This window comes from Podarcis gaigeae (assembly GCF_964106915.1).
Source record: "Podarcis gaigeae genome assembly, chromosome: 2".
NCBI classification, from domain to species: Eukaryota; Metazoa; Chordata; class Lepidosauria; order Squamata; family Lacertidae; genus Podarcis; species Podarcis gaigeae.
In genome coordinates, this window is record NC_139679.1 from 59,136,069 (window position 1) to 59,163,541 (window position 27,473).

Consider the following 27,473-nt stretch of genomic DNA (forward strand, 5'->3'; position numbering starts at 1 on the left):
GAATTGAATATTGTTTATAATAGTAGTTGCACATCATAGACAACCACTGTGCTTGCCTGAGACAAAGATGCTTCTGAGGGACAATTCCATGGGTGGTTGTATCCAGAGCAGATTAATTGCAATTAATGAACATGGCTAAGTTTGGTCCATTGATTTCAATGGGTCTGCTCTGAATAAAACTGAGTTGACCTGAAGGGGGGGTGATGACTGCCCCCTGCTCAATATTGCCTCTCTTCATGGACTATGTTTGTTCAGTACCATGAAGCACAGCCATTAATTAGAAACATACTGGCTTTTAAGGCCTTATTGCTGTTACCCAGCATGACATCATTTTCGTGGTTTGATTGGTAGAGCACTGGCTGGCTGACAGCTGTCTTTAGGTCATTGGCATCATTTATCTCATTCAGTGTTTTAACGCAATGAAGACCCACAATATCTCTGCTTTCCCGTCTCTCTTCTGCACAGCAGCTGCCAATTACCACTACACAGGTGCTCAAAGAGAATCTAAAGGATTTCAGATTTAAGTTTTGCCCAGAGGGTTTCCCCTCTCTTTCTTAAAGCAATTTGGTTTGCTAATCTCTCCAGTACAGCAATTCTAGGCCTGAGGCACATATTTATTTTCCTTTAATAGTTTCAAAATTAGGGCTACCCAAAGCGGGTGGTTTTATTTACATCTTCTTTTGTCTGTCCTCCCCAACTGAACTTCTGGGCTGGGGTTCAAGTTGTATTTCTATGCAGAAGAAATACAGGGCAAACTGGCTATCCAGCTGTAATATCCACAGAGATCTTTTGTATTCTGCCTTTCAGTTCCTCAGGAAGTGGACCAAACAGAACCTTACATATAGGTGCTGCTTCCTGGGTTCATCCGTTAGTTGAGATTCCTGCATTGCAGAGGGTTGGACTACATGATCCTCAGGTCCCTTCCAACTCTACAATGTTATGATTCTACAATCAAGGAAAAGGCAAAATGCAAAGCTTCCGTGTAAGCAAATTAGTCTGAAACATTCATTTATCCAGGGTGCAAGCAGTAAAAAAATCACCTATTTCTTAGAGGCAGGTGTGGATGCAGGGAAGAAATACTAAGTATTTTTTATTATTAAGATACTAAGTAAAAATTAGATTGCAGGATGGTATGTTTTAGCTATATTTTAAATGTGGCACAGGCATCCCCTTCTCCCTCTCCTGCTGAGAGGAGCAGATTTCTAATATGTATGCATTACCTCTCATTAGGAAACGAGCATATTTAATGCTGGGTAGTTCTTTGAACTGAATGACTGCAAAAGGAGGGATGTTTTTCACTTTGAAGAGTTGCCATGATTTCAAGGCAACACACTCCTGATCACCTTTTGAGTTAATCTCAATCTGACATGAGCAAAGGTGGGATGCTTGATAGTTGGAAAGAGCAGCCAGAGTTGAGAGCAGAGTTTGGCAGTGATGTGAGCCAGAGGAAAAAGCAGCAAGCTGGAGAGAGTGGGAGCCATGTTTGATTTCTGTTTGAATCCAAGATTGTAGCTATGGGGAAAATAAGGCCATTTTGGGGTGTTAATGCTGCAAACTCCTCCATCGTAGGCTCAGGTTGTACATGTAAATCATATATCATAAAGACACCGCAATCTCTTCTGTGCCTCATTTCCAAAGGAAACACAAACCCTGGGTAAGCGCCTGGAACCCCTGGAATCTTGCGCTGTTCAGAGACTGGGGTGACGCACAACTACACTATATCATTGCCAGTACAGAAATATGATTCAGCTACCAGTCCAGTTGGCTTTTGTACATAGAGGGGTAGTGGTGGGGTGCCATTTTATCCTCAGGCAGCAATATGTCTTGAGCTGGCCCTAATGCTGCAGAAGCAGCCGCCAATGTGGCTGTATGCCTTGGAATTCCTGGCTGCCACCACTGGGTAGAATTCAGTGCAATGCTAAGTGGGGTTTGCATGCAGGGAAGGAGGTCTGTTCACACAAGGAGACTCCATCCCACCATGTGCACCCGCTGAACCTGTCCATGGGTTCCCCCATCCCTCAAGAGCATATTTAAGGGCCACAGGAGGGGGAGGACGAAAAAGTCCTGTTGTGCGAGTGGACCCCGTTTCGTATTCTGAACAACTCTTTTGAATCCCACCCACCAGGGAGGAAAGAGGAATATGGAGTCTGCTATAGGCCCTTGTGCGTGTGCCAAATTATCTTTCATTGATAAAATAGGGTCTTATGATGAAGACAATTGTATCTGAACCTAAGATTAAGAGTAATGATGCTATTTTACCTGTAATCAGGATAAAGGTGTGGAGAGGTGTTAATGTATCTGTGACATAGGTTCCAAGAGCTGCGTTGGTGAGACTGAGATGGGGCTGCTTCACCCATTCCTGTTGTGCTCTGTCGCTCCTTTACACAGTCAGATCTGAGTCTGATGTGTAGTTATTCTGATGGCCATCTTCCCCTCTTCCAGTGGCCAGTAAAGACATGATGGACCCTGACCCACACATTAAACTCTCTCCTGATAAGCAGTGAAAGTGCACCATGGGTGCCAACTTGGAATAAAATATGGGGGGGTAAGCCCCACCCCACATAATTGTTCACATGATGCAGCACTTGCACCCCATTTGAATGGCAATGTCCATTAACTTTGGAGTGTGTGGGCCCCTCAGATACCTTATGGGGGTGCTGCTGAAGGGACTTTGAGAGTTGGCCCAATGCCACATTGAGTAGAAGTCTGAGTTTGGGTAACCAATTCAGATATATACTATTTTTTTTAATACATCTGAATTGGCTACCCAATTTTTATCCCGTTTACCTTGATTCCTAAATAGCAGAGAGGCTAAGCTCATGATGTTCTGAATTTAAGCAGAACACACCAATAGCGGTTCCAGGAATAAACTTTACAAGGTTAGTTGTCGTTATCTGTGGCTTCTGATAAAAATACAAATGTGCTAACCTGAGGTTATGCCTTGAACTGTAACTCCACATTCAATTCCTCAGAATTTCACCAAAGCCGCCGCAACAACAAAACAGTAGTTTAATCAGTGATTGCTAAAGAAAACAATGTGTCACATCCTGAGAATGTAGGCATCAAGCTGCCAAATCCCTGTAGGTGGGCAGCCAGCAGTGCAAGTAGGAGAATGCAGTATTGATATCTGGGGAGGAGGGTGAGTCAGAGAGTTTTCCAGAAACAGGAAGTCAGGAATCACTCCTCCTCAGTCCTGCCCCAAAGTCTTTTCAGCTGCAAAACTCACTGGGGGCTAATTTGTTTCATTGGTCCCGGCCTCTCACTAGCCCTTGTAAAAGGTAGGAGGTACAGTGGTACCTCAGGTTACATACGCTTCAGGTTACATACGCTTCAGGGTTACAGACTCCACTAACCCAGAAATAGTGCTTTAGGTTAAGAACTTTGCTTCAGGATGAGAACAGAAATCATGCTCCGGCGGCGAAGCAGCAGCGGGAGGCCCCATAAGCTAAAGTGGTGCTTCAGGTTAAGCACAGTTTCAGGTTAAGAACGGGCCTCTGGAATGAATTAAGTACTTAACCCGAGGTACCACTGTATCTCTTACTACCTTTAGGCTCCTCAGCAGTTTGTAAGTGGAGTTTACCTGTATCCTTAAACCTGCCTGTTTTGTTTGCATCTGTTACTCCCTTTTCATTGCTCTACTCCAGGCTTCCTCAACCTCGGCCCTCCATATGTTTTGAGACTACAATTCCCATCATCCCTGACCACTGGTCCTGCTAGCTAGGGATCATGGGAGTTGTAGGCAAAAAATCTGGAGGGCCGGGTTTGAGGAAGCCTGCTCTACTCTATCCCATCGTTTCCATTGGTCTCTCTAGTGCCTGATCTGGCAATGCCCCTTGTATCCGTGAAAGCTCCTAAAACAGAGTTCAACTTCAACAACTGGTCAAAGGAAATTCTTCCATCTGAAACATTTGTTTGCCAAATTTGTTGGGGTGGAGGAGGATTGTACATGTTTGGTCTCTAGGCATTGTCTGTCACGTCCGTTTGATGCAAATGCATCTTTCTGGACAGATGATATCTTTATCATTGTATTCCAGTAATTTTATTCACATTCTCATGGTGATTTTTTTGGTGGGACTAAAATTGGTTTTTTTATTCTATGCACATTTTAAAACAGTGTTTTATATATATGTTTGGTGTTTCCCAGTGGTATAGTGCCAAGTGGTTTTTAGAAAGCATTGCTAATATAGAAGCATTGGCAGTACCCAATTTGTAATGTGTTTGAAAGTAAAATTATCATTGTCTAAACAATCAGATAGGACCTACCGTAGCAACTAAGGCCTTGGTGTTTTACCTTGGGTCCACTACATATAATGCTCATCTGAACTATGTTGTCTGAAAACATCTCTGTAGGTGAGGTGTACTATCCTGACAATTTCATTAGTCTGAAGATGGGCAAGTCTCCCCACATTGCAACCTGCCACATAAAAGCATAGATGAACGAAAAGCGAGCATTTGTAATGACAGTATATACTTGATAATCCTTACCATTCTACATTGCTATCTTCCACCACTACCATGATTCCTGGGGAAATTCCTCAAGCCCTTGGGCCACTGGACACTTTCTGAGCAGCAAGAAAATCTAGCAAATTGCATCCTTTGGCACCAGGGAAAAAACATTTCCCTTTAACCTATGTCATTTTAAATCTGTTTGTGGGAGAGGGCTGTTACTGGTTTTATTTTTGTTTTTATTATGTATTTTGTATTCTCATTTTGTATTTTTATATTGTGAACCGCCCTGTGATCTTAATCAATAAAATCTTTCTATTTCCTCCAGCAGTGCTGTGCCCATTTTGGGTCTGGGGAGTCACTGTCTTGCCTCTTGCTACAAAAGCAAGCAAGGAGAGGCTCTTACCTGTAAGAAAGAAAGAGACTTTTATTCATGGAATGAACTGTACAGGCTCAGCAGCAGACAGAGTGCTGAGGGGTCATGATTCAGGACCTCAGGAGCAGGGCAAGAAGTTTAGAACTGGACGGAATCAATGAAGATGTCCCAACAAGTTTCCATGCAGTGTCTGCCAAACTTTTAAAGATGAGGTATGGCATGTTCACTTGTGAGACTTGCTTGCTTTGCAGGAATGTTGGGATGGCATATGCATGCTTCATCAGGGTTGGTGAAGATCAATGGGATCAAGTTAGGTATTACTAACTCAATGAATGAGTATTTGGTGACCTAAAGGTATAATGACTGGGAACCACTGATAGCTTTATCCTCTGTGAATTTGTTCAATGTTAAGCATGTTTTGTGTGACTAAGTCCTTCCCTTTGTCTGTCTTGAACCTTCTGCTAATCAATTTCATTGGACAATTCAAAGTTTTGGTATTATCAGAAAGGAAGTAAGGAAGGCTCTCGATCTACTTTCTCTACATTATACATTATTTAACTTCTGCCATATCCCACTTACTCACTTTTTTCTAAGCTAAAAAGCCCCAATTGTTGTAGTTTATTCTCATGGGCAAAGGGTACAGCTCCCTAATCATTTTCCAACTCTAAATATTCTTTTTGAGGTGAGTTAACCAGAACTGTACATGGTACGCCAAGCATGTCCACACCATAGATTTGTGCTGAGAGTGTTATGATTCTGGCAATTTATTTTCAGTTCTTCTCCAAGTAATCTCAGGCACAGAATTGGTCTTTATATAACTGTTGCACAATGAGTTGACATTTTTCATTCAGCTGTCCACTATGACACAAATATATCTCTTCTAGTTTGTAAACACCAGTTCAGCTCCCTGGTATGCAGACTGTTTGTAGCTTCTTCTTCTTCTTCTTCTTCTTTTAAAGAAGATCGACCATTTCCTGTGTCTTTAAGAAATTTTGGCTTGATGTCATCAGGAGCTGGTAATTTGTTACTCTCCTAGGATTTAATATTTTGTTCTATTTGCTTCAGTTCTTCAGACTTCCTTCCTGAGAAAGTCTGTTCAGGCACAGGTATCTGACCTACTTCTTCCACAGTGAAGGCAGACGCAAATAATTAATTCAGCTTCTCTGCAATCTTCCTATTGTCCTTCAGCATACATTTCTCTCCCTCCCTTGTCAGTTAGTAATCCTGGTTCCTGTTCTTCCTGCCTCTGCAGTATGGAGATAGAGACTGCAGGGTGCCTGAGTCTGCATGTCCTTTTCCAGACAAGGGCTCAGTCAGGGACTGTGGGCCTTGGAAAGGAACTGGGCCTAGTGGATTGGCTTACCACCTGTTCCTTATTTAAAGGAATTGTTCCTTATTCAATAATACTAAAAATTAAAAATTGGATAAGGAACCCTTCCCTGAAATGAGCAACAAGGCCTGGCCCAGCCTACTGAGTTACCATGTGCATGTTTTTGATACTATTTTTCTGTATCTTTATTTTATATCTTATTATGATTTATGTGGAAATCGTTTAATTTGGTTGTGTGCTTTTTGATGTTCTATTTGTTGTTTATGACTACTTTTGCTATGGAAAGGTGGCACACAAATAAAATTATGTAAGTATGTAAGACATCAAAGTCCAAGTTGACTGTGTTACCCAGGCCTCAAAGCCCTCTTCAAGAGGCAAACAGAAATGTTTAGTGCAGCATAGGCTCCTGGGATTGGCAGGCTGCATGCAACTATTCGAATGGTCAGGTCTGGTATAAAAACTGGTACCTTGGGCCTGTCTTGCCCTGGTCAATAGACCAGGTTCCTGAAATACAGCTTCTAGTTCAAATCATTTAGGGACCCAAAGCACCATCCATGTACAAATTTGGGTACAGTTGCCCTTCACCCTACGTAGCCTGCCCTGACATGCTTGCCTCTTCCTTCTTCCTGAAGATGTTTGCTCTTACATTTTCCCATATTAGGGGAATATGTGTTGACCACAGACAGAGTCTTGAAAATACCATGAAATTGTTCCCAAATTCACTTGATTTGCAAGACCTCCTCTGTGGCAGAGGCTTCTCACAAACTAATGTCCATGTGGCTTAAGCCAAACCGCACAGAAATTGTTCTGAGAATGCTGAGCCTCACTTATTTTCAACCACATGTATATTGTAACATGGAAACATTCTCTATGGCTTTGAAATCTTCCCCATCTTGTTAAATTGTCTCTGCAAAAGGTCCTGTGGTTTTGACAAGCTTTTGAATGTGAAAGTGCTGGTGACTGCATCCCAGGCTAGGCAGAACGGAATTATTGACTGAAGGCGTAGAGATGAGGAGCTTTAATATGTCTAGAGTACCTGCTCAATAGGGGTCAGCACAGACCACTACATGAAAAGCATCTCTGCTTGAGCCATGTGCCCTCCCCAGCAAGGGAGGACGGCTGGGTTCCTGTGTAGGCACAATACAGGGGTTCCACTCCCCCAACCCCCCATGTCATGTGGGGATGGCCAATCAGACACATGAAACAGTTTGACACTGGGAGAGATGAAATGTACAATGGCGACTGATGCCAAACCAGGTTATAAACTATTGAGTGAAAAATAAAAAGTAAAAAGAGCATTGGAATGATACTCTGTCATCTTAAAAATACACACGTATTTTGAGAACTATAATTTTATGAATGAAGAAGCAGAGCAGTCAGATTCCTAGCCAGCTTAAATATACATCTGGAGTACATATTATTGTTTCCATTAGAAGCAATAGCTCTTGAACACTCGAAGGATGGGCTTGCTAAAGATACCATCATTCTGTATACAGGCAGATGAAATCAATGCCAGAATGTGATCCTTCATCCATCTAAGAGATGGTTTTTCAGGATCAACAACCCAAGCAGGGGCATCCTTGGCCCAGTCTGCCCCCCCCCCATCCCTTGCCGCTTCCTTTTTCCAAAAACTTTGCTTACAGAGCAGCTGGGCATGATGCAAAGCAAAGTGCAAGTGAGACCCCAAACCCTGACCATCTTTCTTTGTTCAGAGGACATATAGTTTTTATATTTTATACATACATTATATTTTATACATACATTTACATATTTTATTTACTTCAAATATGCTTAGCCCACACTTCATCAGATGATCTAAGGGCCAGTAACAGCCACAAAAACCTAACAGTATCATCAAACTTCCTTTTGTTCTATTTCTTACTTCTATGACAGTAATAAAATACTTAAAACCACCAATTTCTACGTACCGATAGAATGGGCAAAACAGTGTAAGGCTGATGGAAGCTACCTAAATTCAAGCAGTTCAAGCAAGAGGAAACAAGTGCGGTTTTCAATTGGTGTCAAAAGATACAGAAGGTTTGTAACCAAGGTTGTTTAAAATAGAAAAACTGCATACACCCAAGAACTACAGGGTTTTTTTTTTAATATCTTTGATAATTCTGTGTCATTAATTATTTTCATGTTGTGTATTTTATTTTATTTTTGCATATAAATAAAAAAACCCTTCATAAAAAGAGGAAAGGGACAGAGTGTTGGCACCAGCAGCAGCTTCAAAGGGAAGGAGATTCCTATGGAGAAGGGACTTTCCCACATAGCCACATCATATACTTCACCCAACACCAGCACACTCAAAACAGCTATATAAATCAGCATTTGCAAATCTATGTCATAACCCTGTGCCCTGGGTCTTTTGAGCTTCTGGCAGTGCCCCTGTCTCACTCTCAAATGTTTGAAATTATTTCCCTAGACCACTTGGCCTCACCCATGGGAGCTCTGGAATAGTCCTAGGGCAGGGGTAGCCAATGTGATGCCCCCCAGATGTATTTGTACGCTACAACTCCCATCATCCCTAGCCAGTATTGCCAATTGCCAGGAATTGTGTGAATTGTAGTCCAGCAACAGCTAGAGGCCACCATTTTGGCCCACCCTGGTTGGGGACCATTCAAATTGATTAATTAATCAATACAATTTTCTACCATGCTTTACCACAGTCCTGTCCGCACATAACATTTCCAACCCTTCTTCTTTTTAAAGTCTTCCTTCTTTTCAATGTCTGGCAAAAAAAACAAAAAACAAAAAGGTATTTATCTTACCTTCTCCGTCATCTCTATAGTTTAGTAAGTGTGAGGGATTGTATTGAAGCCACAACAATCATATCAGAAGACACAAAAAGCTCAACATCCCCTCCCCCAAAAAAAACACCACCACCAAAGAAATTGGATCAGTGTCATTCTGAAAGTCGGCAGCATTTAAGGAAATAAATTTCACCTTACTTTGTAGCACATGGAACAATTTTATGAAGCCTCACAAACTCTGAGTGGGCTGAACCATTTCAGAGCACAGTCAGCTGCCTTCTACTGAGTGAGAAGAGGGAGCGGGTGGCACTGTGGTGTAAACCACTGAGCTTGCTGATCGGAAGGTCAGCAGTTCAAATCCGTGCGATTGAGTGAGCTCCTGTTGCTCTGTCCCAGCTCCTGCCAACCTAGCAGTTCGAAAGCACGCCAGTGCAAGTAGATAAATAGGTACCGCCGTGGTGGGAAAGTAAACAGCGTTTCATTGCGCTCTGGCTTCTGTCACAGTGTTCCGTTGTGCTAGAAGCGGTTTAGTCATGCTGGCCACATGACCCGGAAAGCTGTCTGTGGACAAACGCTAGCTCCCTCAGCCTGAAGCAAGATGAGCGTCGCACCCCAAAGTAGCCTTTGACTGGACTTAACCGTCCAGGAGTCCTTTAGCTTTACCTTTACTGAGTGAGACCATTAACATCTATAAATCTACTTTGAGTAGAACTAGTAGTGAATACAACCCATAATTTGGGATGAACATTAGAACTATGTTTTAATTGTCATCACTAATTGAAACAAAAACTAATATACAAATCCTTCGGAGCACAGAATTAAGGCTAACTGTTGTAATATCAGCAAGAGACTAAGTGCAATAGCACTTTGAATATGTTCAATATATCAAGCACCATTGTCTCTAGATACTCCCTTGTTGTAACACTGAATAATAATGATTTTTTGGTCATGTAAACTTTTACCTCTTGAGCATAAAGCTGAGTCATCACACAGACCATTAGCTTTATCTGCAGTAAAATGTACAGTCTAGTGGGAGCCCCCAGGCCCATATGGTTTCACATCTGAATTGTTTTAAGCCATTTAAGTAACAACTTGAAACAACCTTCCTTTCCCCATATGTTGAGGAGTGTTCCTATTCCCTTGTACAAAGCAACTCCTGCCAGTCTTTGAAGAGCATGAATCTGTCTTTGATCTGCATGGAAAGAAGTGGCCCAGTCTTATGGTGGCAATACAGCTCTGTTTCTTTCACAAGTACCTCATCCAGAGAACATTATTTATGGTTGCCAAACATTACTGATCTTCATCAGGCTAGATTAACTTGAATTTATGCTATGTATTTCCATTTAGACACTAAAGGAGCTTAAAAGGGCTTATTCTTATCAGGCCTTCTTGCAACAGAGCTACGAATGTGGGGAAACTTAATATTTGTGATGCAAATTAAAATAGCTAGGCAGGAAGAAGAAGCCATTGTTGCTGATCCCCAGATTTTACCATAGCTATGAAAGTCTCTTCTAGCTATTACTAAGCACATTTAGATGGGCTGTTGCTTTTTATGGATTCACTTGGTAGAACAGAGTACAGGAGAACTCTAGATTTAATTGACCAAATGCCTCTCTTCATAGTTCTATAAATAACCTCAAAGAGACAAACTACATATTCTGCAAGAGATTCGTGATTTAGTACTTCTTCACTTGAAGGGCCCAGACATTTTTGCAATTATGCTACCCACATTTTTCTACAACTTAATATAGCAGAAAACTATAAGCACTGTACATGAAAGCAATAAAAACACATCTACTGCATTCAAAGAAAGAGTCCTAAGAGCTAGATTAAAACAAAATGCAACTGTCTATCACAAATAAACTTCAGCAGTGTACAAAACAAAACAAAATAGTGTGGGCTTCACCTAACAGTCCTGTCAGCAGCAGCACTATACAAGGACTCCACTTGCACAAAGGGGCTTTCTGCCCCCCTCAACTGCCCCAATTCCCTGAAATTGTCTTGCGGGGTCAGGAGAACCCCCAAAATAGCATGCATTGGGGGGGATTGTTCCACTTGGCAAGCTGAAATGTTTGTGCAGATGGAACAACTGGAAGAGCGTGATGTTAAATTACCCCCTAAAAGTCAGAGTGCAGGGAAGCATGTAGATTCTTAAGAAATATCTAAATGTCATTACTGCCTTGACCTCACAAATGACCAAAGGAAAAGGACATCAGAAGGACAGTGCTGTCACTGAGAAGGTCTGCTTCCATGTTGTCACCAAGTGATAATGCACTGATCATGGTATAATCAGCAAAATCTCCTTGGAAGATTTTAAAAATCTGTTCGATCTGCCTCAGAGGAGGCACAATGCCCTTCAGAATTATGAGGGGGAAAACAATACAATATGTTGTTGTTGTTGTTGTTTAGTCGTTTAGTCGTGTCTGACTCTTCGTGACCCCATGGACCAGAGCACGCCAGGGACTCCTGTCTTCGCTGTCTTTGATATAGAGATATCAAAATGAAAAGACTTATTCTATCACATTTTAGATTACCTGAGATTCCTTTTACCTGAGGCTCCAAGAAATCAACATTCTGATCCACAGGAATGAGAGACAGTAGAGGAAGACCTGAAGTTAATAAAGTATGCCTTAACTGTAGAGCCATGTTAGCTTTATTATTAACAGAGTGACTTTTGCTTTCCATGAAGGAAGTTCCTTCCATGTGAGCTTCTTTGAAGATTAAAAATGTTCTCAGTACTGACCCAGCAACCTATATATGTCTTCTCATATGCCTCCTACTTTTCTTCTGACCTACTGACCTGCATACATTTTTGAATACAACTCCTATCATCTTTTATCATTGGCCATGCTGGCTGGAGCTGATGAGAGTTGTAGTCCAAAAACATCTGGTGGGCAACAGGTTGGGGAAGGAACAATGCTCTAAACTAGGGGTGGAGAAGCTGTGGCCCTCCAGCTGTTGTCGGCCCATCAGCCCCACTCGGCATGGCTAACAGTGTGGGACTATGGGAGCTGTAGTTCAGCAACATCTGGATGACTTAAAAAACCCATGCCAGCATACATGAACAGCATAGCATGTGTGATATCCTCAGCAGACTTCATAGCCCGCCCACCCACCCCCAGTAAAGGAAAAATCCACTTTAGCTCATTGTCAGGTTCAGGGGATATATACATAACAAGGAATGTGAACAACTTGTCGGTCAGGGTAGCAAGCATCCCAAGTCTAGGCATAGCTGGAATTCATTTTAATTCAAGTTTCATAAAGCACCCTTCCATTGAACTTCCAGGGTAATTTACAAAAACATTATATCATATATATTAAATATAACAAACAACATGTTAAAAAGAGCTAATATCTAACAATACATTTTAGAACCTAGGATAATGAAAACATCTTTGCTGGAGAGTCTAAAATAGGCTTCCTCAAACTCGGTCCTCCAGATATTTTTGCCCTACAACTCCCATTATCCCTAGCTAGCAGGGCCAGTGGTCAGGGGTGATTGGAACTGTAGTATCCAAACATCTGGAGGGCTGAGTTTGAGGAAGCCTGGTCTAAAAGGACAGTCTTCTCTAGGGTTCCACCACTGAAAAGACTCTCCATCTCTCTTATTGCCACTTGCCTCATGTTGGATATTCAGGGCACCTGGAAGAATATGATCTCAATGCAAGGGCCATCAAGGATGACCTCAGTGCATGGACAGGTTGGTGTGGGAGCAGGTGTCTCTTCTGGTACCTGGTTCACAAACCATGTAAAGGTTTGAAGGCAAGAACTAGCACTTTCCATTGTGACAATTCCAACTTACTTTGTTTTCCGAGTGTATGAAAATAGATACTTTTGCAGCAAGTATTAATTAACATCAGTTGGGAGCTGCATCTATCCATTCCTGGAACTGATACGGAAGGCAAAGAATTTTCAAATGGCCAGGTTTTAATAAAAATCCAAGTGACACGCTTATGGTAAGAATCACAGGTTGTACTTTGTTATTGTGACTGTTAATTAATGGGATATGTGGTAAGCTACAGTATATGTTTTCAGAGGTCTGCTTCACAACAGGAAGAATTATTTTATCTCCACACAAGTGGGTGGATTACAACTTGGCAGCATCTCTTATTGGAGTTTAGCATGAAAATATTTCCCAAGAAATTAGGACTTTGTTATACAACTTGATAAAGACTGCATCTAGTATATTCAGTCCTGTTGTTCATGTTATTGTGTGTGTGGACCCTCACTGTGTATACTTTTGTTCTCTTTCGATACCAGAGGCATACGTTCCCATAGATCAGGCCTAGTGCAGAACCCAGTGGATGCATTTTGAAGTAACTGAACAGGCTTCAAAGGCGGGCCTATTTATTTATTATTTATACTTACAACCTGCCCTTTACCAACTGACCCCAAGGTGAGTTACAAAAATGTCACAATTAAAAGCAAGTACAATTTACATTATATTCATAAAATAAGACCACAAAACAACCAATAGAAAAGTAACGAACAGTAGCACAGAACAGTAGTGGACAGCAATGCAGGAGGAGGAAAGCCATCTACTCTACCAAAGATCTGGTGGTGAAGAAGAAGAAGAAGAAGAAGAAGAAGAAGAAGAAGAAGAAGAAGAATTTGGACTTGATATCAGCAAAGGTCTTTCAGTACTGTCGGAAGAAGAACTGGCTGGAGACACCATCAGTTCTTGTGCTACTAGGAACTTTAATTGAGAAGGGGATGCACCACAACCTCTTTTAAGGGCCAATCCCTCTGCCCTGCAACACAGCATTCAGCACTACCTGGACCTTTCCAGCCACACCCTGTTGGCTAGTTTTTATAAATCATGATGGACAAGGGTCAAGAGGACATAATGCATTGCAGCAGTCGTCCCTGGATATCACTACAGCATGGATAAGTGTGGCCGTGAGCGTAGCCAAGGGGGGTGGGGCTTGTGATATCAGGTGACTGACAAATGGGTGATCCCACCTGCCTGTCAAACTTGACCTTCCAATGGACCAGATCCAGTTCTCCACCTTTGAGCTTAAGGAGAGGAAGCGTGGTCTTGGAGGACAATGTTCAGCTGTCAGGTCTGGTGTTTGCCACTCCTGCTTTAGGGGGAGTATAACCCCATCTGAAACAGCTTGAATATAATTTCTCTTCACAAATACATTGCCTGCCCACAGAACTGGCTTGTCTTTCCAGCTCATTGCTGATTCCAGGCCCTGGTTCTGCTGTTCCACTTGCTCACCTTAGTCCAATGAGGAAGAGACAGAGATTGGTATTGTCAGCATGCTAATAGCACCTCACTTCAAATCCCAAAATGACCTCTCCCAGCATTTCCATGTAAATGTTTGAAAGCTGGGGGGACAAGACAGCATCAGTGCAATGGGGCTGAGCAGCAGCACCTTCTGAAATTGACAGGAGTAGAATTTCCCTGTCACCAAGTCTACAACTCTCAACCTTAGAGAGCCCACCCAGAAGCGCAGCATGGTCAATATTATGGAAAGACCGGAGAATTAGCAGAAGTGTGCTCTCTGCAAATGTCCTTCTTCTGGCATAGTTGATTCAATTTGGTGTCCAAGGCAGTCACCAGACCTGAAATCAGATTAAAATTAGTCCAGACAATCACTCTCATCCAAGAGCATCAAAAAATGGGACACGGTATTAGTGATTGACCAATAATAATTATCCTCAGTGTCCAAGGAGGGTTTTTTTAGGAGCAGCTTCACACCTGGGCTTTGAGACTCCAAAGCCTGCATTGATGAAACACTCAGACGTGCCCTGTCACTTTGTGCTTAGATCTTAGCAGGATCAAAGCTTGTACACTTTTAGGGGTGCTGCAGCCTCCTCTTCCCTCCCCCACCCCAATATATACATAAACTGATTATCTTCATGTTTTTTTAAAAAAAATAAAAATTGCAGACACAATTAGGAGTGAAGATTGCCACATGGATTCAGATTCCTTTCTAACATACATTTTTAAAATGTTAATTCCTTCTTGTTTCCTCTTTATTTCAAAGATCTGTGCTACTTTTAAGAACATAATTTGTCAGCTTAGAATACAAAGTATTGATCAAAGGACAACTGGCAACTCTTTTATACAGTGAAACAGAAATCCAAGCATCAGAACTCTGCATCAGCAACTGTAAGTTTTTAAAGCTTCCATCAGCAATTCTATTGCACCACATTCCACTTAGCACAGATGGTTTTATGGAGAAAAACAGATTTTCCCAAGCAAACATATTATATTAATTAGGCTTCTCTCCCCATTCAGGTTATGATAGACAGAACCATTGGCTCATAGCTAGAAATCAAGCTTATCTCCTGATCCTTTAATTAAGTAACAATAAAAATAACAATTATTTTGTTTGTTTATCACCCTTTCTAAATATTCATCCCAGGGTGGTTTACAATGAAAATGAAAATTACAAAGCAACGTCAATAAAAATATACAATTAAACAAAACAAATAAAATTATTAAAACTGTAACACAATTAAGCACTGGAGTGAACAACTTAATTCTCAGTGTTTAAAATACAACTTCCTCCCAATATGTATACTCCAAATTTAGCACTTTGTAATGTAAGTGATTCAGATACTGTACACTATTGCACTGATTACATGCCCCCTGTAAGCCTTACAATGTGAACATGCTGCCTTCCAGATTTCATTAAACTCCCACCATCCTTGAACTCTGACATACTAGGCCAGATAATAATAATAAATTTGGAAAATAATACAAAAACTCTGTCCAAAATGTATAAACAATTATTGGATTGGAACCTAGTTGACGAGGAAGTTAAGGCAGTAATGATACATTGGGCTAGAGATCTGGGTCGCAATATCTATTTCGAAGAGTGGGAAAAACTCTGGAACCAACACCTTAAATTCACGGCCTGTGTGTTATTAAAAGAGAACCTAATGAAAATGTTCTATCGCTAGTATCTGACCCCTGCAAAACTAGCAAGAATGTACGGATCTAGCAATAAATGTTGGAAGTGCAGGGAAAAGGAGGGAACTTTCTACCATATGTGGTGGGAATGCCAAAAGGTTAAAGGGTTTTGGGAGAGTATATATAATGAAATGAAGAAAATGTTAAAATATACCTTTGTTAAAAGACCGGAGGCGTTCCTGCTGGGTCTGGTGGGAAGGGAGATCAAGAAGAAAGATCATAAGCTATTCCAATATGCAACAACAGCAGCAAGGGTCTTAATAGCCAAAAATTGGAAATTAGAGGGTATACCGTCATTGGAGGATTGGAGATCGAAATTATTAGAATATGCGGAGATGGACAGGTTGACAGGAAAAATCAGATACATAAAGGATCAGAGGTTTGTCAAAGACTGGGAAAGTTTCACAAAATATCTGGAAAATCTAATTGATGATCAGATAACTCTGGTGGGTTTCAAAGATGCTCTGTAAGAGGTAAAGGGTAATGTCCAAAAGGAAATGTACAAATGGAAATGACTTATGGCATTACAAACAAAGAAACGCAGAAATAATGTTTATTAGTAGTATGGACGATTCGTGGTAAGACTGAAGGAAGTCATCTTCTTATAGAATATGTAGAGAATTGTTATGTTTGTTTGTATTTTGATTTTGTAAACCAATAAAAATTATGCATAATAATAATAATAATAATAATAATAATAATAATAATAATTTTATTACTTATACCCCACCCATCTGGCTGGGCATTTCTGCATATCAGAAGGGGCACAGATTAGCACCCTTGCTGTAAGGTAAGCCAAATACTGTTATCCCCATATCCTCAAATATCTGCATTGTTTGCCAGTCTGTTACTGGGCCAGGTTCAAGGTGTTGCTATTAGTATATAAAGCCCGTAACAGTTTGGGATCAGTTTCCTTGAGGGATATGCTCACACAACAACTTCAATATTTGTAACTGTTATTATTACATGTGCCACATAGTATTCATTCTGCACTTGTAAGGAATAAGTCTTTTAGTGTGACAGACTCATACTTCGGAACTCCCTGCCTATTGACATCAGGCAGACTCTTTGCTGTATCCTTTTTCAGGGCTTGTAAGCGGAGGAAAGTAATTATAAATGTCCTTGTTTCCAGGAAGTACATCCCCGCCCCCTCTCTTATTACTGGCAGGCATTCCTGAAGAATATTTGCATTTAGACAAAGGTATATTGATTGCAGCTGTTTTGCAGAGAATAATAGGCAAAGAGAGTAAACATAGTTTTTAAAGAGGCTAAAATATATCCTGAAATAAACTAAACTAACTAAAATAAAATACAGTGTGTTATGAGGAGTTTGTGACATTCCTAAGAAGTGAGAATCCCACTTACTTGCTTTTCTTTTTGTTCTTTGGAACTTTATAAAGACAGTGGAGTAAACTAATCAAAAGAGAGACGTGAGGAGAAAGATGTGAAGTGGTGGGGTGATATTGTTGTGTGTCCATGTCTCTGTGTTCCAACAATGAGAGGAGGTATGACTGGAGGCAGTGGCATAGACTGGAAGGAGCCAGAGAAAATACCAGATGGACTATTGAAATGGTGGCAAGAGGATTCAATATTAGGCCTGAAATGACTGAGGATGCCTTCCTTAAGTTGTAGTTACAGATAGGTAGCCGTGTTGGTCTGCCATAGTCAAAACAAAAAAAATTCCTTCCAGTAGCACCTTAAAGACCAACTAAGTCAGTTCTTGGTATGAGCTTTCGTGTGCATGCACACTTCTTCAGTTGTGGCATGAATATAAAATAACATTGCTTAACATTCATATTATTTGAGCTTGGTATATATGTTACAGTGGAGTGAAGAAATAGTCTGGTTGAAAGCATAAAGAAACGTATGGTTGAAAAAGTAAATATTGTGTATGTTAAAATAAACCAAACTCCATATTTAATCCAAGCCTCCAAATGCCTACCGGAACACAAAGGTTTTTAATATTTTCTCTTCTGTTAACCTATAGGTGAAGGAAGCTCCACAAATCTAGGGCTGCTCAACAAAATGCCTCTTTGTGTAAGTCCCAGATGGAGGGCCAGAGCTTAGCCCCACCCCCAAACAGATGGATTGATGAAGATGATTGGTTTTGTTTTACACCAATCACACTAGGGTGTGAACCTGACCTCAAAATCAATAAAGTGGAATAGGAGACTAAAATAGCCATGGCACAAATCAGCAGTGAATTAGGGGAGAAGAGCAATGGCAAGGATGACTCAGTCACTTGTCATTAACCATCTTGAATTGTGTGAAGAATTAAAAATGGTGATTAAAGTCTGTTATGGAATACGTAACCTGCAATAAGTGATCTTGAGTGAACACCCCTAAGATCAGTCTCTCACGCTTGCTGATAAATTTCTGTGCTAGCACTATTGCATTACAGCATTTCCCGCATTCCATTAAGCATTGCTCAGCCTAGCTTGACAAGCAACTTGGCTGCTGTACCCTCTTGTCTTGCAGCTGTGTGAACAGCTTGCACTTTGGAGCAGTTCTCTGTACACCTTGGACAAGGGAGCAGCCAAAAGCCAAGGTGAGACTGCATAAAGTTAACTGAAATGTAATGGGTAAAAGCATTAAGTGATCCAAATGTTGATGGATGAGAGTTGGAAGCCACACTTAATAACTGTTGACAGTTTGCTCTGTAGAGATGCAAAATGACATTATTGTGAAGCTTTTGTATAGCTTTCTATCTGAGGGTGCTTGCTTAATGGCCTTGGAAGGCTGGTGGCTACTAGCTACTGCACACCCACCTGGTACTGGGGACTGAAGGAAGCCATTTGACTGTTCTGAACACAGCCAGAAAAAAGAGAAATAAGTCTGAAAGTTTTCAGCTTTCTGAAAAGAAGCAGTCTTGTGTAGACTGCGTGCTGTTCCTTTGGGGAAACGGATGCTGCTTTAAATACCAGCTTTGTTTGTCTAGGTGTCTGCGTGCTGCTCTGTACTTAACTTGCATTTTTGTAAAAAACTTTAAAAACCACAACATCAGAAGTCCTCAATATTCACAAGGGAACTGGTCCTGTGTAAAAGTTGCTTCTGAAACTTCCTACTATTAAGGAAAGTAGGCTTGTGAAAGAGTAAAGCAAGTGGGACAGGGGAGGAAAGGAACCCCAAATTACAACCCTGGATGTTTTTAATCAAGCTGATTCATTCTAGTTTCTAAATCTGTAAGTGGAGACATCAAACTGAATTTTAAAGTCCTTTTCATTCAAGGTACAAGTTTAAGACGAATAATAACCATTATACTTCATCTATGACCTATTTAATGTTCAAGTCACTACAGTACTTTTCCGGTTTCCCCCCGATATATCTGCAGGTTTTTACTAGGCTTCCAAATGCTGTTTCAGCTTGATTTATAGAAAATGCTTAGTCACTGACATTAGCTTTGCTTTTTATGTGTGAAAAAAGAGACACTCCTTAGCGTTCCTTTACAGCACATTCTGCCAAGAAGCTGCAGCTGCCCTGCTGTTGAGAAAGCTGACTGACCAACTTCCTAAAGGTCTTCCTCTATGGCTGCAGATGAACTGTGGTGTAGCAGTCGGACCATCAAACAAAGGGATTGGCTGACTTAAGTCAAAATCCCCATGCAACAGTGAACTTCACTGAGTGAGTTTAGGCTAGTCACCACCTCTCAGCCAACTTTTCCTCACAAGGGCCGTGGTGAGGACAGGGGGCATGTATGCTGCCTTGAGATCCTTGGAATATAAATCATGGATTCATGGAATTGTAGAGTTGGAAGGGGCCCCAAGAGGGATGTAAATAAATGAATAAACGTCTGAAAACGATGCACAGAAATTCAGCTAACTGCAAAAAGTACAGGAGACTCGTTTTTTCCCCCTGAAGTCCAGCCAAAGAACAAAACAAATACACAAAATCCTCTGCAACTAATCTGTCACTTTTCATCTGCTCTGATGAGAAAAAAAGTGCTCAATTCAGTTAAGATGCCCTACTTTTAGCCTGAGGAGACCCTTACAAATTTGGAATTTCTAGGCTTAGTTACTTCAGCCAGTTATTATTTGTAGGAAAACAAAAGGATTGTAAATCTGTGCATGTAAATTACCTCACAGAGGAAGGATGTGGACAATTTGGTGAAGACTTAACCGCTATCTTGAAACATTTGGCTGAGAGGCCTGCTGCCTTGTTATGCAAAGCCATTGGCATGGCTTGGTCATTGTTGTCAGACAAAGGGTGCTAGCGGACAATTTAAGCTTTCTTTAAAGCCCTTACTAAAGGAATGTACCTTGACTTACCCTCACCTGCAATGCCTGGGGCAGGGAACCTTTTTCACTGAAGGGCCATATTCCCTGATGGTTAAAGGGTCCCCCCAACACAAACCAGTGATGAGAAGGGCCAGGGACAAAAGTAGGCAGAGCAACAAATGTTACTTCTACCTTTGTGCAGGAGACTCATTTCTTCCAGGGCCAGCCCTCCTATGATGCAAGATGAGGTGATTGCCTCGGGTGGTAGGATTGGCAGGGGCAGCAGATCCAGCCTCCAAGGAATGCATTGCTCACTGCTGCTGCCACAGGTGAGGTGGCAGTGATAGCTCCTTTGAGGCCAGATCTGCCACCTCCTCAGCAACCCCCCATGCCCATGCTTCATCTACAGTGGCCTCGTGGTGAATAGGAGGTGTTGCTGGTCTCCTCCTACCCTTGTTCTTTCCCTTGTTCCTAATGTAGATCTTCACTCACCCCTTCTTCCCTGGCAGGGGAGGATGCCATTCTGTGATTTCCCTCAAGCGTCAAAATGTCTTGGGCCAGCCCTGGTTTCTTCATACACAGACATCCCTTCATCTAGTTCAGGCTTCCTCAAACTCGGCCCTCCAGATGTTTTTGGCCTGCAACTCCCATGATCCCTAGCTAGCAGGACCAGCGGTCAGGGATGATGGGAATTGTAGTCTCAAAACATCTGGAGGGCCGAGTTTGAGGAAGCCTGGTCTAGTTCAATAAGAAGCATGAGCAGAGCCAGACAAAAAAACAGGGCTGGGGAATGGTGTGGTTTGGGAGAGAGTCCTGAGGACCAAACATGGAGGAGGGCCATATTTGGCTTCCAGGCCCAAGGTTCCCCACCCTGCATTTGTGGAGCAGAAATCTGTTTTACTTAATATAGGAGAACATATCTATTATTATTTTTTCCACATAGTTTCTTCCCCACTTTATCCTCACAACAGCCCTATGAGGCAGTATGACTGACTGACTCAAGGTGAATTTCATAGCAGAGCAAGGACTTGAACCTGCCTTGGTCTCCCCGATCATTGTCCAATAGATTAATATGCTAGTCATACTATCATACTGGTTCTCTTGCCAAGAAATAAGCAGGTAGTTTTTGGATTCTAAGCTGGTCTTACTTCTTTCTGACAAGTGCTACCTGCCTGAATGTTTGCATTTGCAGCCCCATCACCTATCCACATTCAACAATGCTACAGCTCTCCAGCTTACACACTCATATCTTACAACACTCAGAGAAGGGCTAGTTTGAAGTTCCATCCTGAGCTGCTAAAGTGATATTCTCCCACTCCTCTGGGGCGGGCAGGGGAGGATAGTTAGTGGTTCAAAGCTATTACTAAAAAAATAGACCTCAGATCACAGCCAGTAGACAAGATAAGCTGCATTTCTCCCCTCTATGCTATTCTCCAACTCCAGAATTGGAAGCTAGAAATTGCAGCTTTGGATGTGATTGGCAGAAGTTAAGCGAGACCTCAGTACTGCTGAATCTAATTCACAAATTAAAACATTTGCTAAGAAATATACACATTGCCAAGTAGGTAATGGGAAAGACATGTGATGACATATTATAGTTCACATATTTTATTTGCCCCCAAACTAAGAACATTTCAGCAGAATGGTGTCCTTTGAATTTGACGACAGCATCTGTGAGCTGTGTAAGTAGGTTACTTGTAGCTGTGATTCATCATTCTAATATGAATTCCAGAAGTGTGCCTGTATTAGTCAGTAACAGCAAGAGGGTACTCCTGAAGCACCTTACCTAGTAACTCGTTTAGCCTGGCATGAGAAACAGCCTTTTTCAGCACAGTGGAGTAGGAAGGTGGAAAGGAGTCATATCAATTGGCATACAGAAGAGGGAAACCAGGACTCATCAAAGCTGCTTGTGGTCTTTATAATGAGGTTTGACTCACATAACCTTTCCCAGGGATGAAAGTGTATTACATGTTTTCCCCCCACCACACACCAAGATTACGGTATATCTAGCCTGGGGAACAGTGCTTTAACAATTATATAATGGGCAAAGATTCAGCAAGTGCAATTCCTGATTGCTGCATTTCCAGGTTGTGGGGTAAAAAAGCACTTTTTCAAATTCTAGCTGTTGCACAATTGTTAAAGGCACAGAGGATGCTACCAGAAAAAGGTGGCATCTCTATAAAAATTTTTTTTAAGCCTCTAGCCCTTATATTTCCAGATATATTAAGGGAAAACATGCAGACAATATTTTGCTCACATTTTCAGTATGAAGCAAGCTTGCTCCTGCTTTCCTGCATCCTACCCAATGAATGGAAACCACTGTTTAATGATTATTTGATCAAGGAGAAGAAAGCAGCAATAGCTCTGCTAATTGGACAGAATTTAAAGGAGGGAAACTGGATTTTGATGTGTGGCTGTAGGATGACTTTCCTTTGGGCCAGGGAAAAGAAACTAGTGGCCCTTCCCTTGTTGGATTCTAGTTCCCTACTACTGTTCTAGACTCAGCCTTAGAATTAAGACTTCACAATGATTCCTTAGTAATTTCTGGTGCTAATTTCAATTACTTGCAATGCATCTTACTGTATTACATTTACTATCCATGGTCTAGAAGGATTGTGTGACTTTATCTTGGGGAGGTGCTTTGTGCTCAGTCTGGCTGTGCAACTAGGGGGACAGAGCTTGGATCTGTTGGTTTCCCCTGACTTTAAATGCTTGTTTATTCCTGTGAAGAGAAAGATTGGTTTCCTTGACACCCCCCACCCAAACATGAATGTTATTGATCAAATTCTTGTTTTCACCCTCAAACACTGCAGGCGATATTATGGGGGGTGAATTATAATAGCTTCACAAACAGGCCCCACCGCTCCCAAACCTTAAGCTAAACTGTTTGACTGATGCAGTGCTATCGGTGTGATCTGAAAGAAGAATCAGGTTGTCACCTTTTTGTTTTCAGAAACTTAAAGCTGGGAGCCTCTGAGCATACATGGAAGGCCTGTCCTTTGACAAATGCCTTCTTCCTGCTTGTATTAGTGAGCTGGGGAAATCTGGTGGTTGGAGCCTTTAATCGCAAGGGTAGCTTTGTGGTGCCATATATGTTGCGCTGCCAAAGAGGTGGCCTTTGATGGGAGATAGTTTGCAGCATCAGGACTTAGGGGGAGAATCTCAGGTTCTGCCAGACGGGGCTCTTAAAAGTAAGAATCTAGTACCAGTCTGGTCAGCTTCTGGATGTGCCAATTTGTCCTTTGCCATGCGCAGCAAAATGTCTTGGGCCGGTCTTGTTTCATGCTAGAATGTCTAGTCCATGAGACTGATTACTGTTATAGTGATGACTGATCCTCTAATGACCTTCCCATGCCTAATCCTGCATCTGAGGACTCCTCTTTTAGCGCAGGGTTGAGGGTGTTGCTGAACTACAACTCCCATCAGGCATAGCAAGCATGGCCCAAGGCCAGGGATAATGCAGTTCAGCAACATCTGGAGGGCTAAAGGCTCCATATGCCTGTCTTAGTGGAAGAGAAAGTACTCTCTGCCATGGAAGATACAAGAGCAAGTTTTTTAAATTTTGTTGTTTTTTTTAAAAAAAAGAAGTGGGAAAGCTTTTCCTTTCAGTCTGTGGCCTGTTGCTAGGAAAAATTACCTCAAGGCCTGTTGTTAATTTCCGAGACCTCTGACCCCACAGATTTGTGCTAATCTTGCCCATTAGCCTTGCCTTGTTCTTTTGCCTAATAGGCTCCAGGGACTGGCCTCTTTCTGAAGCACATCTTATTGATTCCAAGCCAGGGGGTTGACGCTGATATGGTTCTACAGACCATGTAAACTAAGACACATAACTTAGAGCAGCTAACTTGTGGCGCTTGAGATGCTGTTGTGCTCTAACTCCCATCAGCGATGCAGGCCCGGTCAATGGTGAGAGGTGTGGGGAGTCCAGCAACACCTGGAAGTCCACAGTGTAGCCACCCTAGAGTTGCCCTAGAGTTTTTTTTGGGCCTTTCAAAGAATGTAAGATCCTTGGTTTGAAACTCATGGTTTTGTTTGGTGGAGGCAAACTATGAGCCTGGGCTCAGATGGTATCTTAAGCCTAACCATGGCTTAGTGCTGTGTAGCACAGCAGCAGGAGGACTGAGGAAGGAGCACAGCAGCCTCTCTAGGAACCCATGTGGCTTGTATTCTTTGCACTACGCTTTGGTTTGGCTTGGGGGTTACATGAGAACTGAACCAATGAGAGAGACCATTCTGTGCTGGCAGAAGCTCCTTCCTGGACTTTTGTGGTCTTTGCTAGGAGCAAAACACAAAGCATTTGGTAGAGAATGCAGACATTAATGTGCCTGATTTGCATAATTAGCAAGTAATTACATATCAGGCTACAGTACTCATATTGGGGGAACTAGGTTTTGACCATCTTAGCTGCTGGTATTGATTGGTGCTGACTCAGTTTTGGTCCTGGGTCTTGAACTGTAACCTAACATGCACAAAAACTGAGCCTAGGCAAAGGGGATTCCTTCACTTACAGTATTTTGGTGTCTGGAAAAGCTTGATTTCTGCTGGCCAGTCTGCTGTTAAAGGCACAGCTTCAAAACTAGTAAAAAAAAAAAAAAGTTGGCAACCTCATTCACAAGAAAATAGAGTTACAGGATCCCAGTTTGCATTCTTTCTGACAGTTCTTTGTACACTGGGGTGGGGTAAGTTCCTCTGGTCCTTTTAAATTAGATAAAGTGCAACCTTAGCAAGGAACAAAGAACTGATCTTCTAAGCAACAAACTTAAAATCCCTCTGACCTCATAGGCAGGGAGAATGCCCTTGTCCTTGGAGCAACAGCTCCAGACATCAGGCCATGAAAGCTAACTTTAGTCCAAGCTTTAAAAGGTTTCCTCTGCCATTAGACAGAATTTGCCTCCAAGTTTTCATTTCAGTGTTGGCATTTAGTGCTCCTGCTCTTGGCCCCAGCTCTCTGGCTTTGAAACTTTCTCTCGCGTGGGGAGGGGGCAATGCCACCAACCAACAATATCTCAAGGATTATCTGAACAGTAAATGCTAAGCAGGCAAAACCAGATAACCCCTCCTGAGTTCTCATTAACATGCCAACCTTTGTTTGCCAAGATCTGATTTAAAATAAAAGAATACAGATAATATTTTTGGTGCTGTCACTTTAATGAAAGTATCACTTGACAAAACCAACAGAAGAGAGAGACATTTGCAACCAATTATGTTATTGCTGATCAGTCAAATTGCATTGAAAATTACATGTTGAGTTTTCTTCAGGGCTGCTGATAAATTAACTGGCAGCCTAGTGCTGAGATCCGGTATCAGTCTAATATCACATTGGTTTAATTTGAAATGCAAAAGAAGTGGGGGCATTTGTGGCAGGAGGCTAATGTAAGCTACATGGTTATTAACACAGTGTAGCAATAGCCATCATTAGCAATGTCTGAAGGGATCCCTTTTTTTGTACCCCTTGACCCAATCAAAAGCAGCCTTTGAACAGGGTATAAATCAGAATGGGATTTGGCTGTGTCTTATGTAAATTCATAGCTGTGGCTACTTTTAAACTTCTGCTTTCACAAAATATAAAATTATTCCTCATAACCACAAGAGGAAGTTAGGTACTTCAGCATATAATTCAGAGGTTACCAAATCACTGGCTAACAATCAGTTTATGGAGAAATACTTGCTCTGCACTCCTGCTTCTGGGGAAGATAGTGATATTTCCTCCCCACGGCAGATGCATTTCTTGGGGGTTTGCGCACAGCTCCATTTTCTTAATTAGTACTGACATTTTGAGCTATCAAGTCATAAGCTTTTTTGGGGGATGGAAGAGACCCAATCAAGTGTTGTCTTCAGAAAACAGTTTGATTTAAATGCATGGAAAATAACAGGTGAAAAAAGAAAAAGAAAATTCACATCTTAGGACTGGATGAAAAGGATATTGAAGAGGTAGCAGGGTTTTTTTTTGTTTTTTTACATCCATGGCTATTGGATACACCATAGAATCCAAGCTGCATGCCAATGAAATTTATACTATGCACCCAGAAAAAATTATGTAGATTGATAAATCTTTTTAAAAGAAAACTCCAATTTTGCTTTTCCCCTTTGCTCTTCATTTGGATAAACTGAAAGCATGCAAATCTAATTTCTGCTTTTGAAATCTGCATTGATTCCTCCTTTTTTGGTGCTGGCAGGGCTTCTCCACTTTTACCAACTTGTGATAGGCAGAAATCCAGCCAGTGCAGCTTTTCCAACATAGAGGTACAATGTGCTCCGGTTGAATTTCTGCCTCTCTGTTTCATTGTTAAAGTCATAGGATGCTGCTAGAGAGAAAAGGTGGTAGCCTTCCCTACCAGGACTGGCTGGCTGGTGCAATGTGGGATTCCAGAGTGTGGGATAGGTGAATAAATTCCCAACTGTCTAGAGAAACCACAGGCCTCCAAACTGGGGCTAGAGAAGGGAAGGGCCGGGCTCGCCTTTTGACACATGGTTGCCTGGAGTCCAAAGGGTGCCGGGATGATTTTGAGTAGTCGCCTCTCTATTTTTTGTTCTCTATTGCTTCTCCTTCTGCTCTATGAGGGATGAAGAGGAAATCCCTCCAGCTCCCTAATTGTCTTCTGCAGGCTTTTTGAAAGCAGACTTTCCTATCAGACACCCCACTCTGAAAGGAAAAAAAAGAAATCAAAATGAACACAAAGAAATAGGTGTCTCAATATTGCAAGAGGTTGCAGTTCAAAGTGGTGTGGTGTGTTTCTTGAAGGTAGCATGGTGAGACCTTTCAGTGCATGAGAAGCCACTAATGGCAAGTGATACCAATCATATTTAGCCTCAAGTTGAATTCAGTTGCTGGAGTTGGCACAATCTGTGTGTTTGAGGTGGGGGGGGGGGACTTTGGCAATCTTTTGCAATATGTCATCCTGTGTGAGGCCACCAAACACATCTTCTCAATTTTGCTCTCCCTTGCCTCAACGCCCTCTGTGGAGGAACTACCTGCACCGCCCTAAATCCGGTGCTGGTATGCAGGGACATTTCGAAACCTCGGATGGGTTTCAAAAGCCACCTGCAACATTCTGGAATTTGATGATTGTATTGGAATGGCTGGCTTTCACCTTGATGCTGATACTAAGGACTGCACGTGAGAGAATACAGAAGTGCTATGTGTAGCTGGCTCTCTTTAGCTCAGGGGTCAGCAAACTATGGTCCGAGGGGCCATCAAACCAGCCCCCGGCCTTTGCCACCTGCTCGGTCAGTCCCTGTGTGGAGCTAAACTGGCATGGCGCACCGGTTTAGCTCCGCGCAGGGAATAACTTCTGGGACGCAGCCACGGCTTCCTATTGGCTGCAGGAAGCTCTTGCAGCCAATAGGAAGCCACAAACACCTCCTCCTCCCCTGCCATGGCTCCGAAAGCCAGCGGGGAAAGAGCGGCAGGCGTGAGCGCTTG

General features: G+C 42.0%; 1 long non-coding RNA gene across 3 annotated transcripts in view; it reads left to right on the top strand.

Annotated features, from left to right (window-relative positions):
- The window catches only part of LOC310839752, a 55,914-nt gene that overhangs the window by 13,719 nt on the left and 14,722 nt on the right, over positions 1-27,473 (top strand). Inside the window, exons 2-4 of one of the 3 annotated variants that reach the window (XR_014561636.1) lie at positions 4,775-5,034; positions 11,438-11,531; positions 13,169-13,298. This is a non-coding gene — a long non-coding RNA (uncharacterized lncRNA). Of the gene's footprint in view, positions 1-4,774; positions 5,035-11,437; positions 11,532-13,168; positions 13,299-14,904; positions 15,030-27,473 lie in introns of those variants that run through there. The other 2 variants (XR_014561634.1, XR_014561635.1) reach the window with 2 other exon arrangements.